General features: G+C 40.5%; 1 pseudogene; it reads left to right on the top strand.

The window, feature by feature from the left end:
- Positions 1-13,168: 13,168 nt before the first annotated feature.
- On the top strand, positions 13,169-14,107 carry LOC100451176 (small ribosomal subunit protein uS2B-like; annotated as a pseudogene).
- Positions 14,108-16,937: the final 2,830 nt, after the last annotated feature.

Here is a 16,937-nt window from a genome sequence, read left to right as displayed (position 1 = left end):
GCTCTGTGATGGCAGAAAGCCTGGGAGTGGGGGAAGAAGGGACAGTGCGGTGGTAGCTGGAAAAGTGAGTGGGATGTGGAGGCAGATCAGGGTTAGAGCTCAGTTTCTGGAGCCTATTAACATTTTCTGAGCGGTTACTATGTGTCAGGCCCTTTCCTATAACTTATTTCAGGGAAGGTGGTAATAGTCCCATTTTACAAAGGCACAGAGGTATGGCTACCACCAGTCTCTCTTCAAGGCACCTCTCCTTCCCAGAGCATCCTTGTCTCCATTGGACACTAAGTCCTACCTTTCCTTCAACACATGGGTCAATTGTGGCTTCAAGTTGAATATCTTACTGATCATTTTGTGCATACAACCTGTTCTGGTGACTGGGCAGTTCTCCCTAAGCCAGAGGTTCTACTGATACTGTGTGTCCTCAGTATCTAGCCCAGAGATGACCACTAGGGGATGCCCGGTTCCAGTTGGTTCCTGTTTGGAAATAGGCACATGACATGGCGATTTGGCAGATCAAATGACATAGTGATGTAGTAGATCTTGGCTCCACTTCACCCCTCCCTGAATCCATGCATTTGGCCACGAGACTTTACAGACTTTACAGACAGGGTATGTTTCCCAGGCCCTCAAATCTGGGTTTGGTCTTGTGACTTGCTTTGCCAATGCAGTGTGGCAAGAGTGATGGTGTGCCAGATGCAAGTAATATATATATTTATCAATTTGACTTTCTCCTATACTTTTGCTCTATTTAGTCTCATTTTTAAGGAGATAAAATATGAATTGTATTTTAAATATTTTTATTGCATACAATAGCTCAAATTCATTTCTTTTTATCTGCTGTCTTACTTTCCAGTATATGAATAAATCCCATTCTAGTTATTCATTTCCCTATTCATGGGATTTAGGTTGTTTGAAGGTTCTTTTTTTTTTTTTTACTAATAAAGAAATAAAATGGAAAATATTTCTGTGCATGCCTCTTGTGTACCTAAGTGAGACTTTCTCATGGGTATATGCTAGGAAGCCATGGGATACTCACATCTTCAAATTACTAAAATATTACTAAATTGCTTTTCAAAGACCTTGGACCAATCTATTCTCCCACCATTATTAGTATAGAAGAATTCTCATTTCTCCACATTTGGCATCACCTGGTGTTGCCATACTAATTTGTGTAGGTTTTTACCAATCTGATAGGTCTGAAATGGTATCTGGTTGATATTTTAATGTTCATTTCCCTGATTTCCAAAGATGTTGAGCTTCTTTCCTTGTGTTCATTGGCCTTCCAATTTCCTTTTGTGAGTTGACTGTGCAGATCCTCTGTTTTCCTTTCCTTTTCTTCTTCCTTTTTTTTTTTAGTTGACTTGCTCCTGAAAGTCTATCTTTATATAATCTTAATATTTGATATTATATATAATGTATACCTGTATATTACATAAAGATAATATATTAAAGACTATAATATAGTGTATATATACTATAATATATATATAATTATATTATATATATTATATATATTATATATATTATATATAATTTAAAATATATTTATTTAAAATATATTTTAAATATATTTAAAATATAAGTTTATTTTATATTTAAAATATATATTTAAAATATATATTCTTTGTATATTTGGTTGCTTATATGCACTGCAAAGATCTTCCAGTATTTTATAACAGTTTTATTGAGATGTAGTTCATATATCATACAATTCAACCATTGAAAGTGTACGATGGGTTTTTGTTACAATTTTAGAACATTTTCACCAACTTAAAAAAAAAGCCCTCACCTTTTGGCTATCATTTCCCTATTCCCCCATCCCCAACCCTAAGCAACCACCAGCCTACCTTCTGTCTCTATAAATTTGCCTGTTCTGGACATATAAATGGAATCATATAATATGTGGTCTATTGTGACTGGCTTCTTTCATTTAGCCTAATTTTTCAAGGTTTATCCATGTTGTAGTATGTATCAGAACTCCATTCCTTTTTATGACCAAATAATATTCCATCGTAGGAATATGCTACATTTTGTTTTCCCATTCATCAGTTGAAGTAATGTTTACTGAAAAATGTAACTGAAATTCAAAACTGTTTTTAATAGCATCTGATTTCTACTCATCTGATCTGATTGCTTACCCCTGACCTCTCCTCACACATAAATAAAGTTGGGTTTTTTTGTTTGTTTTGTTTTGTTTTGTTTTTACCATGATGATCGAAAAGTTTCTGACTGGCTTTGAACTGTACTTCATTGGTAAAAATCCTCCATTCCAATCCCCATAATTAAAGAGGTAGGCCTGGGGACCCTTGTTATCCTGTGTGGCCTGGGATCAAGAGCATCAGCATCACCTGAAGCTCGTTAGAAACTCACTCTCCAGTCTCCCAGACCTGTCTGGATTAGAGTCTGAACTTGAAGGAGATCCCCAAGTGAGTCCTGTGCCCATTTGCTTTGACAAGCTCTGCCCTGGACCACTCTTTCTTAGCCAGGTGAGTGCCGAAATCACCTGGAAGCCTTTGGGAACAATGCCAAGGACCTGCCCGCCTTTCCGAGATTCTGATTTCACTGCTCTAGAGTGGGTCCCAGACTTAGAGTGTCTCCAGAGCTCCCACGGGATCCCACTGAACAGCCAGACCTGATGCAGATATCTCTGAGGAGCAATCCCAACTTTTTTCTGTAAACCACTTTCATTTAGGGATGTTTAGTCTACATGATTTAAGCCACCAAATTTGCAATTCTGTTAAGCAAAGCTGACTGGTTCTTGGTGAAGGAGCTGCAGCCCCCTTTTTAAAGGGACTGGAGTATGACGGCCAGTTACACCTTATGAGTGGGTGTCAAGGCTCTGTTGACAAAGATGGTTTGTGTTTCTAAGAAAACACAGCTGAAGCCCTATGAAGGGTAGGTTGCCAAGGATGTGCTAGTTTTTCTTGGTTCATTTTCAGTTCCCCGTTTACAAATTTGCTCTGCAAATTTGGAATGGCTACTACTTTAAGCAGCGTTTACCCAAAAATGACTTCTTCCTTACTCCTGCCAACAGAGTAAATACAATAAGAACGGACATCTTGGGTAGACATCAGGATGTCTCTTTTTAAATAAACCTCATCCTGATCTTATCTTTGCTAAGGAAGCTGTGGCAGCAACAAGCTGTCAAATCAATTTCCCTCCCTTCTCATCCCTCCGACGATTTCCTTGAACGCATGTGTTTCTGTTCCCCGTCACTGGGCTGGCACAGCAGTCACCACAGTAACCTTCTCACGGGTGGGGGTGGGGAGTTCAGCACCCACCCTTCGTATCCACAAAAGGCTTTGCCACCTTCCTGGGGGGTTGCCTATGTTTCCTTGTTATTTACAACCCTGCCCCATTGCTGTTCCAGATAGTGGCACAGTAATGCCCCAGATTGAGGTCACTTTTCTTGGAGTCAAAGGAAACAGGAGAGGGATGCGTGGTGTTTGCGCCATGCATCCTGCTGTTACCCAACTCACAGATACATGTGTGCGTCCTCTGGACTTTCTGGCTATGGTCTTTTCAGCCACCTCAGAGACTGTGTCACCTTGACTTACCGAAAGGAGTGACCACCTGAGAATCAAAGGCCCTGGGGTTCCTGAAATCCACACCAGGCAGGGCACATACAGGTGTCAAATCGCTTCTTGGGTTCTCTCCATAAGCAGCTAAATGACTACGCTGTTAACTTGATCTATTTCTCTCATACTGGGCCAGAGAACCCTGCTTTATTTTCCAGATACCCAGTGCTAATTCTCCTGTGTTTGTGACACTTTCCTAATCCTAAATCTGGGATATTTTTCTACTACTTGAGGCAGATTCCTTAGAGGATTTTAATCTGATAAAGAGTTCTCAAACCTGGGCAATCCAGGGTGTGAGTCTTAGTTTGAGAGGGGACAGACCTCCTTTAACCCAGCAAGTCAGAGATCTTTCCTGGGTGGTGAGTTCTGTGCCCACAGAAGCCAGCATGGTTTGCTTAGCAGTACATTACCCTGGGCCTACCGTGGACAATTACTTCTGGTTTTGATCTTCACTAAAGACTTTTGCTTCATTTTCTGGTACACTGCCTTTCTGATCACATTACAGGTCTGCACCTGCGCGTCTGTGCGCATGTGTGTGTCCTTTGTAAATAACTGCCTGTTCTTTTCTTTCAGCCAGTCCTTGCCTGCTCCCCTGCCCTGCCTTTTTTATTTTTTAAACTGGTTTCATTCTTTTAAATCAGAACTCCAATAAATAATTGAGTAACCTGGCCTGAGGTCCCTGCCTCCTGGAGCGGGGAGTACGCACACAATGCTTATTGGCAGTTTCCACAGAAGGGTGTTGAGCCGCTTGCAATGTGATTTATTTTTCCTCCAGAACAACTGATCGCAACTTCTGAGACATCTGATGTCCTTTGCAAACTCCGGCGTGCATGTTCCTGCATGTGCTCTACTGACAAGGATTTGATGTGAACATCATTTCTTTCAACTTTAGTACATGTATCTGCAGAAGAATCTGTGTTCCTGTTGATTCACAGAGCTGACTTCTTCATTGGTTTCTATGACAGCTTTCTGAAACAACAGGCTGGGGTGTGTGTGTGTGTGTGTGTAGAGGAGGAGAGAGAGAAAGAGGGGGGAGAGAGAGAGAAAGAGAGAAACAGTACCCCATGGATTGATTTCATTTGATCATTATGCCTAGGTTTCCAAGTCTGTCTGTCACTCCGCTGCGTCCCTGTACTATCATGCCTGTCTTCTACTCCCTTTTCTTTTTTTTCTTTCGTTCTTTCTTTTCTTTTCTTTTCTTTTTTTTTTTTTTTTTTTTTTTTTTGGAGACAGAGTTTCACTCTGTCACCCAGGCTGGAGTGCAATGGCGCAATCTCGGCTCACTGCAACCTCTGCCTCCCAGGTTCAAGCTATTCTCATGCCTCAGCATCCCAAGTAGCTGGGATTACAGGCCTGTGCCACCACGCCCAGCTAACTTTTTGTGTGTTTTTAGTAGAGACGGGATTTCACCATGTCGGCCAGGCTGGTCTGGAACTCTTGACTTCAGGTGATCTGCCGGCCTCAGCCTCCCAAATTGCTGGGATTAGAGGTGTGAGCCGCTGTGCCTAACCTCTCCCTTTTCTTTCTCTGCCCTGTCTTGTTTATTTTCTTCATTCCTAACCATCACATCCAGTTTCATCCACTTTAACACAGAACATTATATATGATTCTAAATTAATTAAACTTAAGAAGTTTTACTGTCCTCTGTTATTAAATGTCAGCAGAATAGAATGATTTTTCTTCTTAAAGAAGGGAAAAGAGTGGTAATTAAAATGCTTTCTTTTTCCTCTTGATTTTTTTGGATGCCATATATATGGTTTTGATGTCAAAATTTCAATCACCCTGTATGATCTCATCTTTTTTTTTGTTTTGTATTAAACCAAGAGCATTTTCCCATAGTATTAAATATCCTTAGGGAATATATTTAACCATGTATAAGTTGATGGCATTTTTAGTGTTTTGTTTTAATTTGGGGATACACAACCTAATTATATCCATTGATCTATTGCTAGTGGTAGAATTACAGGATTTGAAGGGTAGATTTTCAAAGCTTTCAGTAAATATGACTCAACTGCCTACCAGCTGCGTATGAGTGCCCAGGTTAGTGCCCATCCAGCTGGCATTGAGCAATATCTTGGAAAAATACAACTTTGCTCATTTAATAGGTGAAAATGGTATCTTCATATTTTCAATTTGCATTTAAGTATCAGTAAGTTGAAGATTTGGAGATAATAGCATTTAGAAAAGGAAAAAGTTTACTTGCAAGAAATACGGGGACCTCAGAAGGAACTGCTCATCAGATAAAAAACACAACAGGTCATTAACAGCAAACACTAAAAAACTTACCAAGGTTACTGAATTTATAGTTGGTGTGTTCATGACAGAAAACCAGCAATTTTCTTACGGGGTTATCATTTCCACAAAGGCTGGGGTAGTCTTCAGACAGCAGTTTTGCAAAGTCTGGGATAAAGTTGTTTGCATTAAGTAGTCAGCAACTTACAGGAAATGCTCAGGAGTTCATTTATTTGGGGGGCTAGAATTAGAGAGGGTTCAAAATGTTTGTTTTCCTCTAATCATGGGACTTAACGGAGGCAAGAGATCAGTTTTGCTTCCATGAGACTTTCAGGTGTAGACAGGATTGTGTATTTCTGCTTGTATAACTATATGTGTCTTTTGCCCTGTTTAATTTTACTGGGGAGTACCTTTTGCTTATTTAATTTTATTTGCTATATATTAAAACTCTATTGCCATAAAACGTAAAAAAAAAAAAAACTTTCAGTGTCATTTGCCTTTTGGTTTATGATATTTTTATCATAACTAACACTTTTATCTTTATGTAGTCAAATTGTTCAATTAGTTTCCTTATAATTTCTGCTTTGGCACTACACTGAGAAAGTCCTTTTCAGCCAGGTGTGGTGGCTCACACCTGTAATCCCAGCACTTTGGGAAGTCAAGGTGGGCGAATCACTTGAGGTCAGGAGTTCGAGACCACCTGGCCAACATGGTGGTCTATCACTACTAAAATTACAAAAATTAGCTGGATGTGGTGGTGCACATCTGTAATCCCAGCTACTCAGAAGGCTGAGGCAGGAGAATCCCTTGAACCTGGGAGACAGAGGCTGCAGTGAGCCGAGATTGCGCCACTGCACTCCAGCCTGGGCAACAGAGTGAGACTTCATCTAAAAAAAGGAAAGAGAAAAAAAAGAAAGTCTTTTTCAGCTCTTTTTATATTGTTTATAGGCAACCCACAGAATGGGAGAAAATATTTGCAAATCATATAACTGATAAAGGATTGATATCCAGAATATACAAAGAATTCCTACAACTCAACAACAACAAAAACACTCAATTAAAAAACTGACAAAGGGCTTAAATAGGCATTCCTCCAAAGATATACAATGGCAATAAGCACATGAAAGGATGCCCAACATCACTAATCACTAGAGAAATGCAAACCAAAACCACAATGAGATACCACCTCACACTCATTAGGAAGGTTATTTTTTTCACAATATGTAGTTAATAACAAGAGTTCGTAAGGATGTGGGAAAATTGGAACTGCTTTGCATTGTTGGTGGGAACATAAAATGGTGCAGCCGCTATGGAAAATAGTATAATGGTTCCTCAAAAACTTAAAAATAGAATTAGCATATGATCTAGTAGTTCCACTTCTGGGTATATGCCCACAAGAATTGAAAGCAAGGACTCAGATATTTCTACACTGACATTCATAGCAATATTGATCACAGTAGCCAAAAAGTAGCAGGAATCCAAGTGTCCACTGAGATGAATGGAGAAACAGAATATGATCTACACATACAATGGACTATTCTTTTTTTTTTTTTTTTTTTTTGAGATGGAGTCTCGCTCTGTTGCCCAGGCTGGAGTGCAATGGCGCAATATTGGTTCACTGCAACCTCCGCCTCCTGGGTTCAAGCGATTCTCCCGCCTCAGCCTCCTGAGTAGCTGGGATTACAGGCACGCGCCACTGCGTCTGGCTAATTTTTGTATTTTTAGTAGAGATGGGATTTCGCCATGTTGGCCAGGCTGGTCTCGAATGCCTGACCTCGTGATCTGCCTGCCTCAACCTCCCAAAGTGCTGGGATTACGGGTGTGAGCCACTGCGCCTGGCCCATACAATGGACTATTCTTTGACCTTAAAAAGGAAAGAAATTCCGACACCTGCTACCACATAGATGAACTTTGGAGATATTATGTTAAGTGAACTAAGCCAGATACAAAAGGATAAATACTGTATAACTCCACTTACATGAGGTACATAAAGTAGCCAAATTCATGGAGACATAAAGTACAGTGGTAGTTCCAGGGATGTGGGGGAGGGGAAGATGGGGAGTTGTTTAATGAGTACAGAGTTTCATTCTAGAAAGATGAAAAAGTTTTGGAGGTAGATGGTGGTGATGGATGTGTAACAGTGTTCATGTGCTTAATGCCACTGAACTATACACTTAAAAATGATTAAAATGGCAAGTTTTATGTATATTTTACCACATTTAAAAGATATTTTGCTTACATTTTCTCTTAATACTTTATAATTGCATTGTGTACTTTTCAGAACCATTCTGGCTATGAAAGCATCAGCAATTCCTATTCACACTTCAAGTTTACCCATTGGTGGTGACAGGTTGGTGGTTGGGTGCCTGGTGAAAACTAAACCAAGGCTGAATTAGAAATGAGGACAGACCTTGAGAGATGGAGTCAGGTGTGCTCATCAGGCTCTTTTGATGACAAGGAACATGGATTTTCTTAGACTACCTGTCCCACTTACTATCACTGTATAACAAGCTACCCTAAAACTTTGTTGATTAAGCAAAACCATTTTATTATATGTCACAACTACGTGGACGCTGCATGGTTTTCTTGACCTACCCTTGGAAGACACATAGTGTTACATCCACTGCATTCTGTTGACTACAGTAATGTCAGCTCAGATTCAAGGGGAAAGGAATCATAGGCCCCCTCCTGATGGGGGAGTGGCAAGGTCACATTGAGGACAGCATGTGGGATGGAGATAGTGTTGTAGCCATCTCTGAAAAATAGAATCTCCTCCACTGCTAAGAAAAAGAGGATTTATTATAAAAATACAAAAGACTAGACTTAGGAAAACCATGGAATGGACCAGTTGCTCTGTCTCTGACCTCTGCATGTCTGCTTTGCCCTCTCTCTACTCGGTTTCTCTTGGTCTTGTTTAATTTCCCTCAGCCTCTGCTCCTCCCCAGCACACTGGCCTTTGACCTGCTACAGCCTCTCCAGCCTTTCTCAAGCTTCCCCAAATGTGTTAATTCAAATTCCGGAGAGAGGCTCTGACTGGCTCATCTCATATGTCTCAGCAACACTTGGTCCAATCAAATGGAGGAGCTGACACAGGCTGGGAGTAAAGGGAATGAGGAGCTGGGTGGCTTTCAGATCACCCTGCACTGATTCTCACACCTGGCTGCAGATTCGGATCACCTGTGCAGCTTTAAAAACATACCCACGGCCTGGGTCCCACCCTCAGAGATTCTGATTCAATTGATCTTGGGTTAGAGACTAAGTATGCATGTTGTTTTAGATGCATGGTACCCATGCTTCTCCTGAAACCAGGAAACTTTGCTGCTGGCTGTGATACACAGCCAGCAGGTGTGGAGAGCAAGCTAGCCCAAGTAGTATCATTTACCAGACAGGGAAAGAAAAACAGGCTTTTCTTGTTTTCCAGCATGTGTTGTTGCTTTTGTTGTTTTTTTCACAAATCTCAAAGAATTTGTGAGCTCGAAGAGACCTTAGAGACAATCTAATACAACACATTCATTTCCAGGTATGGAATAGGGCAACCAAACCGTCCTGGTTTAGCTGGGACTGCCCCAACTTTAGCACTGGAAGTACTGCCACATCCCAGGGAAATCCTTCAGTCCCAGGCAAACCGAAAAGGCTGTACCTTATATAGAAACTCCAACCCATTAGCAGTCACTCCTTGTCCTCCCTACCCCCAGCTGCTGGCAGCCATTTATCCACTTTCTGTCTGTATGGATTTGCATACTCTGGACAGTTCATATAAGTGGAATCCCACAATATGTGGCCTTTTGTTTCTGGCTTATTTCACTTAGCATGTTTTTAAGGTTCATTCATGAAGTAACAGGTGCACATACTTCATTTCTCTTTATGGCTAAATAACACTCCCTTATATGGCTTTACAACATTCATCTGTTGATGGACATTTGGGTCATTTCCACTTTTGGGCTATTATGAATAATAGCTCCTGTGAACATCTGTATACAGGTTTTTGTGTGGACATATGTCTTTAGTTTTCTTGGGTATACACCTAAGTGTGGGATTGCTGTGTCATATGGTAATTCTATGTTTAACATTTTGAAGAACTGCCAGACTTTATTAAATAAAGTGTCTGTATCATTTTATGTTTGTACCAGCACAAATATGAAGGTTCTAATTCCTCCATAGCCTCACTAGCACCTGTTATTATCTACCTTTTGATTCTAGCCATCCTAGTAGGTGTGAAGTAGTGTCTCATTGTGGTTTTGATTTGCATTTCCCTGATGATTAACAATGTTGAACATCTTTTCATGTGCTTATTGGCCATTTGTGTATCTTTTTAGAGAAATGCATATTCAGATCCTTTGCTCATTTAAAAACTGGGTTATTTATCTTTTTATTACTGAATTGTAAGAGTTCTTACATATTCTAGATATAAGCCCCTTGTCAGATACATGATTTACAAATATTTTCTTCCGTTCAGTGGTTTTCTTTTCATTTTCTGGAAGATGTCCTTGAAGCATAATAGTTTTTAATTTTGATGAAGTCCCATTTATCTATTTTTTCTTTTGTTGCTTGTGCTGTTGGTGTTATAGCTAAGAAACCATTGCCTAATCCAAGATCATGAAGATTTAAGCCTATGCATTCTTTTAAGAGTCTTATAGTTTAGCTCTCACATTTATTTATGTCTGTGCTCCATTTTGATGAAGTTTTGTATATGGCATGAAGTAGGAGTTCAATTTTGTTCTTTTGCATATGACTATCCAGTTGTTTCACCACCATTTTTGAAGAAACTTCCTTCTCCACTGAATGGTCTTGGCACCCTTTTAGAAAACAAGTTGACCTTAGATGTGTAAATTTCTGTCAGGACTCTCACTTCTATTCCATTGGCCTATATATCTATCCTTACACCAGTACCATACTGTCTGGACTACTATAGATTTGTAGTAAGTTGTCAAATAGAGGAATGTGAGTCCTCCAACTTAATCCTTCCTTGAATTTCCATATGATTTTTTTTTTAGTTTTTCTCATTACTGTTGGGTTTATTTTATTTTTTAATTAATTAATTTTTAATTGACAAAGAAAAATAGTATATATTTATCATGTACAACATGCTTTGAAATACGTACATTACAAAATGGCTCAATTGAGCTAATTAACAAATCCATATGATTTTCAAAATCAGTTTGTCGATTGCTGCAAAAAAAATCCAGGTGAGATTTTGATAAGGACTGCATTGAAATTATAGATCACTCTAGAGAGTATTCCCATCTGAACAATATCAAGTCTTTCAATCCATAGACATGGGATGTCTTTTTATCTGTTTAGGTTTTCATTGATTTCTTTCAGCAGTGTTTTGTAATTTGAGTGTACTAGTCTTATACTTCTTACGTTAAACTTATTCCCAAGTATGTTACTCTTTTTGATACTATTACAAATGGATATTGAATTTTTAGATTAATTTCATTTTCAGATTGTTTACTGCCAGCATATAGAAATACAATTGATTTTTGTATATTGATTTTACATCCTTGCTGAACTTGTTTATTAGTTCTAGTAAGTTTTAGTGGATACTTCATAACTTTATATATATAAGACCTATGTCTGCCAATAGGTAACATATAGTTTATTTCTTCCTTCCAAATCTAGATGCCTTTTATTTTATTTTCTTTCCTAATTAATTTGTCACTTAGTTGAATGTTGAGTAGAAGTGATGAGCACAGACACTCTTATCTTGTTCCTGATTTTAGGAAAAAAGCATTTGTCTTCCACCATTATATATGATATTACCTATGAGTTTTCTTTTTGTAGATGCCCTTTGTCAGGTTTAAGAAGTTCCCTTCTACTCCTGGTTAGCTGAGTGTTTTTGTCATGAAAGTATGTTCAATTTTGTCAAATGCTTTTCCTGTGTCTACTGAGATGACCATGTGGCTTTTTTCCTTTTTTCCATTCATGTGGTATATTACATGATTTATTTTCATATATTGCCAACCTTGTATTCCGGGATAAAACCTGCTTGGTCAGGGTGTGTAATTCTTCTATTTCACTGGTATTTTGTAAAAGGTTTTTGACTACATTTATAAGGGACATTGATCTGGCATTTTCTTTTATTGAGTTGTCTCTGGTATCAGGGACAATACTGGCATCATACAATGAGTTGGGAAATGTTTCCTCCTCTTCTATTTTTTGAAAGAGTTTGTGAAAAAATTGGTATTCATTCTTTTTCAAATGTTTGATAGAATTCACCGAGTGAAGCCATCTGAGTCTGGGGCTTTCTCTGTGAGTAGTTATTTGTTTGCTAATTCAATCTCTTTACTTGCTGTAATTCTCTACATAGCATTCATCTTGAATGCTTACACAATACTGTGTCGGGTACAGTGCTAGTTCTTACATTTCTTTTGGGAGGTTTGGACACTAAGAAGAGGGAAATGGGCTAGATGCATTCATTCATGGGGGTGTTCTTTCAAAACACTTATTGAGTACCCCGGCTGTGTTCTGTGCTCAGCCCTGAAACTGCTAAGACAAACACGGCAGCCACAGGACGAAGGAGTGAACAAGCTGATTTCAGATCAGAATCTGGGTGGCCACCTGCTGAGTGTGAGAGGAGACCCAGCAGTGCTCATTGGTGTTGGAGTCGTTCTTAGCTCCAAACAAATGGTGATGCCTCAGAGTCCTCTGGCACTTTGTAGGTTATAAAGTGCTTTCACTTATAAAATCTCATCACAGTTGATCCTTAGAGGCAATTCAGCAAAGTTCATTATCCCTCTTTGCAAAAGATGAGAAAACCAATGTTCAGAGGTCAGTATGAATTCAAACTTTTAGGAAATGCTTCTCCCTTACTAGCCCCATGTAAGGCCCTAGGAGATAAAGAAATGACAAGGTTCTTGCCTTCAAGGAGCTGTCAGTCTGAGACAGAAAGAGACAGGAAGTCAGAGAGACATAACAATCTATGACGGTCCTCTCACAGGGTGAAATGGAGGCAAAGAGGAGGGGGTTCAGAAATGGTTTTGCCGTGAATGTGACCCTTAAAATGTGGCTGGGAGCAACCTGGACACTACACCAGGAAATAACAAAAGTCATTCAGAACTGGGATGACCATATGTCCTAGTTTCCCCAGGATAATACGTTTGCTTCTGTTGTCACAGTTTTAAGTATCAGTAGCACCCTTTTTTCCTCTCAAAATACATGTTTGATATATGCATGCTTTCAAAGTATTTCCCTAAAAAATTGTTGTAATTATGAAGGAAAAAAATAGTAACTTTACAGTAGAGAAATCTGGCAGGTGCTTAATCCAGTAATGAAGATTAATATCTTCACAGATGGTACCAATGAACATCATGTGCCTCCTGTTAAGATGTGCTGAGAGCTTTCCGCGCTACCCACAGAGGGGTGCATACGGCATTGTTCTGGATTCCAGTCGTAACTTAAAGGGAAACTTTCACAATGTCCGGAGCCCTTGATGTCCTACAAATGAAGGAGGAGGATGTCATTAAGTTCATTGCAGCAGGAACCCACTTAGGCGGCACTAACCTTGACTTCCAGATGGAACAGTACATCTATAAAAGGAAGTGATGGCATCTACATCCTAAATCTGAAGAGGACCTGGAAGAAGCTTCTGCTGGCAGCCCGTGCCATTGTTGCCATTGAAAACCCTGCTGATGTCAGTGTCATATCCTCCAGGAATACTGGCCAGAGGGCTGTGCCAAAGTTTGCTGCTGCCGCTGGAACCACTCCAATTGCTGGCCGCTTCACCCCTGGAACCTTCACCAACCAGATCCAGGCAGCTTTCTGGGAGCCATGGCTTCTTGTGGTTACTGACCCCAGGGCTGACCACCAGCCTCTCATGGAGGCATCTTACGTTAACCTACCTACCATTGCTGTGTAACACAGATTCTCCTCTGTGCTATGTGGACATTGCCATCCCATGCAACAACAAGGGAGCTCACTCAATGGGTTTGATGTGGTGGATGCTGGCTCGGGAAGTTCTGCGCATGCGTGGCACCATTTCCCGTGAACACCCGTAGGAGGTCATGCCTGATCTCTACTTCTACAGAGATCCTGAAGAGATTGAAAAAGAAGAGCAGGCTGCTGCTGAAAAGGCTGTGACCAAGGAGGAATTTCAGGGTGAATGGACTGCTCCAGCTCCTGAGTTCACTGCTACTTAGCCTGAGGTTGCAGACTGGTCTGAAGGTGTGCAGGTGCCCTCTGTGCCTATCCAGCAGTTCCCTACTGGAGACTAGAGGTCTCACCCTGCCACGGAAGACTGGTCTACAGCTCCCACTGCTCACGCCACTGGATGGGTGGGAGCAACCACTGAATGGTCTTAAGCTGTTCTTGCACAGGCTCTTAAGCAACATGGAAATAAGATTGATGGAAAATAAACATCAGTTTCTAAAAAAAGAAAAAGAAAGAAAGAAATTGTGCTGAGAAGGGCCGGGAACGGTGGCTCAAGTCCATAATCCCAGCACTTTGGAAGGCCAAGGCAGGCAGATCACATGAGGTCAGGAGTTCAAGACCAGCCTGGCTAACATGGTAAAACCCCATGTTTACTAAAAATACAAAATTAGCTGGGCGTGGTGGCGTGCGCCTGTAATCCCAGCTACTCAGGAGGCTGAAGCAGGAGAATTGCTTGAACTTGGGAGGTGGAGTTTGCAGTGAGCCAGGATTGCGCCACTGCACTATAGCCTGGGCAACAGAGTGAGACTCTGTCTCAAAAAAAAAAAAAAAAAAAAAAATGTGCCAAGAGGGACACAACAGCACTTTTGTGATGTTGTTGCCAGAAATATATAAACTGAATCTGATCACTAAGAAATATCAGACAAACCCCAACTAAGGGACATTCCACACAACAATTGAGGCACAAAACATATCAAGGTCATGAGAGACAAGAAGGACTAAGGAACCATTCTAGATTAAAGGACACTAAAGAGAAACGACAACTGAATGCAACACATGGTACAAGATTATATCCTGAATGGAAAAAAAGTACATCAGCAGAGGCCGTGTGAAATCTGAAGACTGTAGATTAGATAACGGCACTGCTCTCAATGTAGGATGTCCTTAGGTTTAGGAAATACACACAGAAGTATTTAGGGTTTTTTCAAAGTGCCACAGTTTGGATGATAAATGGTGATGGTGTGGTCTCCTTTTCCAGAACCCAGTGAGAACCCAGCCCTCTCCACTCCCAGGCTGTGGACCTGTCACCATCAACCACCTCAGATGGCCACTCAACTCCTCACCACTGAGAGGGCATTCAGATGAGCCAGGGCCTGGTATACCCTGGGACACACAGGACCCCTTGTCAGCACCATGCCAACCTGTCCACCCACAATGTGTCTCTGTTCCTCCGGCACCTTAATTCCCTAATAAGGTCTCAGCCAACGGAAACCACCGCTCAGCTTTTCCCGACAGTCAGAAGTAAGAGTCTCAAACAAAGGAAAAAAACAAACAGGAGAAAAGTTGGCCTTTTTGTGGTCATTTCCGCTTTCTTGTTGGGTGGGCCGAGGCCTCCTCAGACCTGATTCTCTGAATATGTCCTATGTGGTCTGTAGGCTAAATGGTTAGTAGAGAAACTGTGTTTTTCTTCCAACTACATCCTTTCACCTGACTTACAGGTCTCTTAAAATCAGGTAATCCTCTAGGGCCAGAATATGAGATGCAGACATCTTGGGCAAGCTAATAATTTGACATTCCCTTAAACTGATGTTCCTGAAATATTTGTTTATGGGGAGCAGAAAGAACTGGTTTTCTGTTCATACATAGACACAGTTTAATTCACTGAATATGCCTCTGCTGGCTGGAGCAGAGTCAGTGGACTTCAAATAAAGGGCAAAAAAATTTCCCCTGGATCTGAAGTCCTAATTCTTTCTCCAGCTTTTCTTTTCTTTTCTTCTTTTTCTTTCTTTCTTTCTTTTTTATTTCTCTTTCTTTCTTTCTCTCTTTCTCTCTTTCTTTCTTCTTTCTTCCTTTTTTTTTTTTTTTTTAAAGAGACAGAGTCTTGCTCTGTTGCCCAGGCTGATCTTGAACTCCTGGCATTAAGCCACCATCCTACTTCAGCCTCCTGAGTAGCTGGGACTACAAATGCATGCCAGTTTTCTTTGGGATTTTCTGAACCAGACAAATATTTTTAACATCAGTTACAGAATTAAGTTCTTTTATGATTCAGTTTATCACTTACTATCATCTGTGCCTGGGCTGTGCCTCACTTTTATATGTATTTTATTTTATTTTATTGGATTTTCCCCCTTCATCTCTGTTCTGTGTTGCTTTTTTTCTTTTTCTATTTTTTTTAAGAAAGGGTGTCACTCTGTCACTCAGGCTGGAGTGCAGTGATGCCATCTTGGCTCACTGCAACCTCTGCCTCCCAGATTCCCAAGTACCTGGGATTACAGGTGCACACCACCATGCCTGGATAATTTTTATACTTTTAGTAGAGGCGAATTTTCACCATGTTGGTCACACTGGTCTTGAACTCCTGGCCTTAGGTGATCAGCCCACCTCAGCCTCCCAAAGTGCTGGGATTACAGGTGTGAGCCACTGTGCCCAGTCTCTGTTCTGCATCTCTGTTCCACCCTTCTCCCCATCAGCACTCATTATAATGTGTAGTATTTCCTTAGCTATGACCCTACCTTTGAAAAATACAGAGCATGACTTAGTATATGTATGCATTTTAAGTGCATATAAATGGTAATCCAACTTTAGCTGCATCAGGATGATATGGAGAAAACACAGATTCCTGGACCAGAGACTCTCTCATTCAGCAGGTCTGCATGGGGCCTGAGAGTTAACATTTGTAACAGGTTGCCTGGGGATTCTGAGGCTGTGGACAGTGGACCACACATCAAGCTGCACAATTCTAGATCTCCCTCGATTATAAAATAAATTAAAAATAAAATTATAATAATAAAAATTATTATCATTCAACATCATGTTTTCAAAGTCTGTCTATATTATTTATGTACCTTAGTTCATTGCTTCCGTCTGGTCCAAGTGTCTGCCTCTCTTCAACAGTGTACTTTTCTACTCCCCTAGTGAGGGACACCTTAGGTTGCTTCCAACTCCTCTATCACATAGGATGCTGCAATGAATGTTGTTTTCCATGTGTCCTCATGTACCTAGGAATGAGATTCTCTGGGACATATATCCAGGAGAGGAGAA

This window comes from Pongo abelii, chromosome 2 (genome assembly GCF_028885655.2).
Source record: "Pongo abelii isolate AG06213 chromosome 2, NHGRI_mPonAbe1-v2.0_pri, whole genome shotgun sequence".
In the NCBI taxonomy this organism is placed as follows: domain Eukaryota; kingdom Metazoa; phylum Chordata; class Mammalia; order Primates; family Hominidae; genus Pongo; species Pongo abelii.
This window is presented reverse-complemented; position numbering and strand designations above follow the sequence as displayed.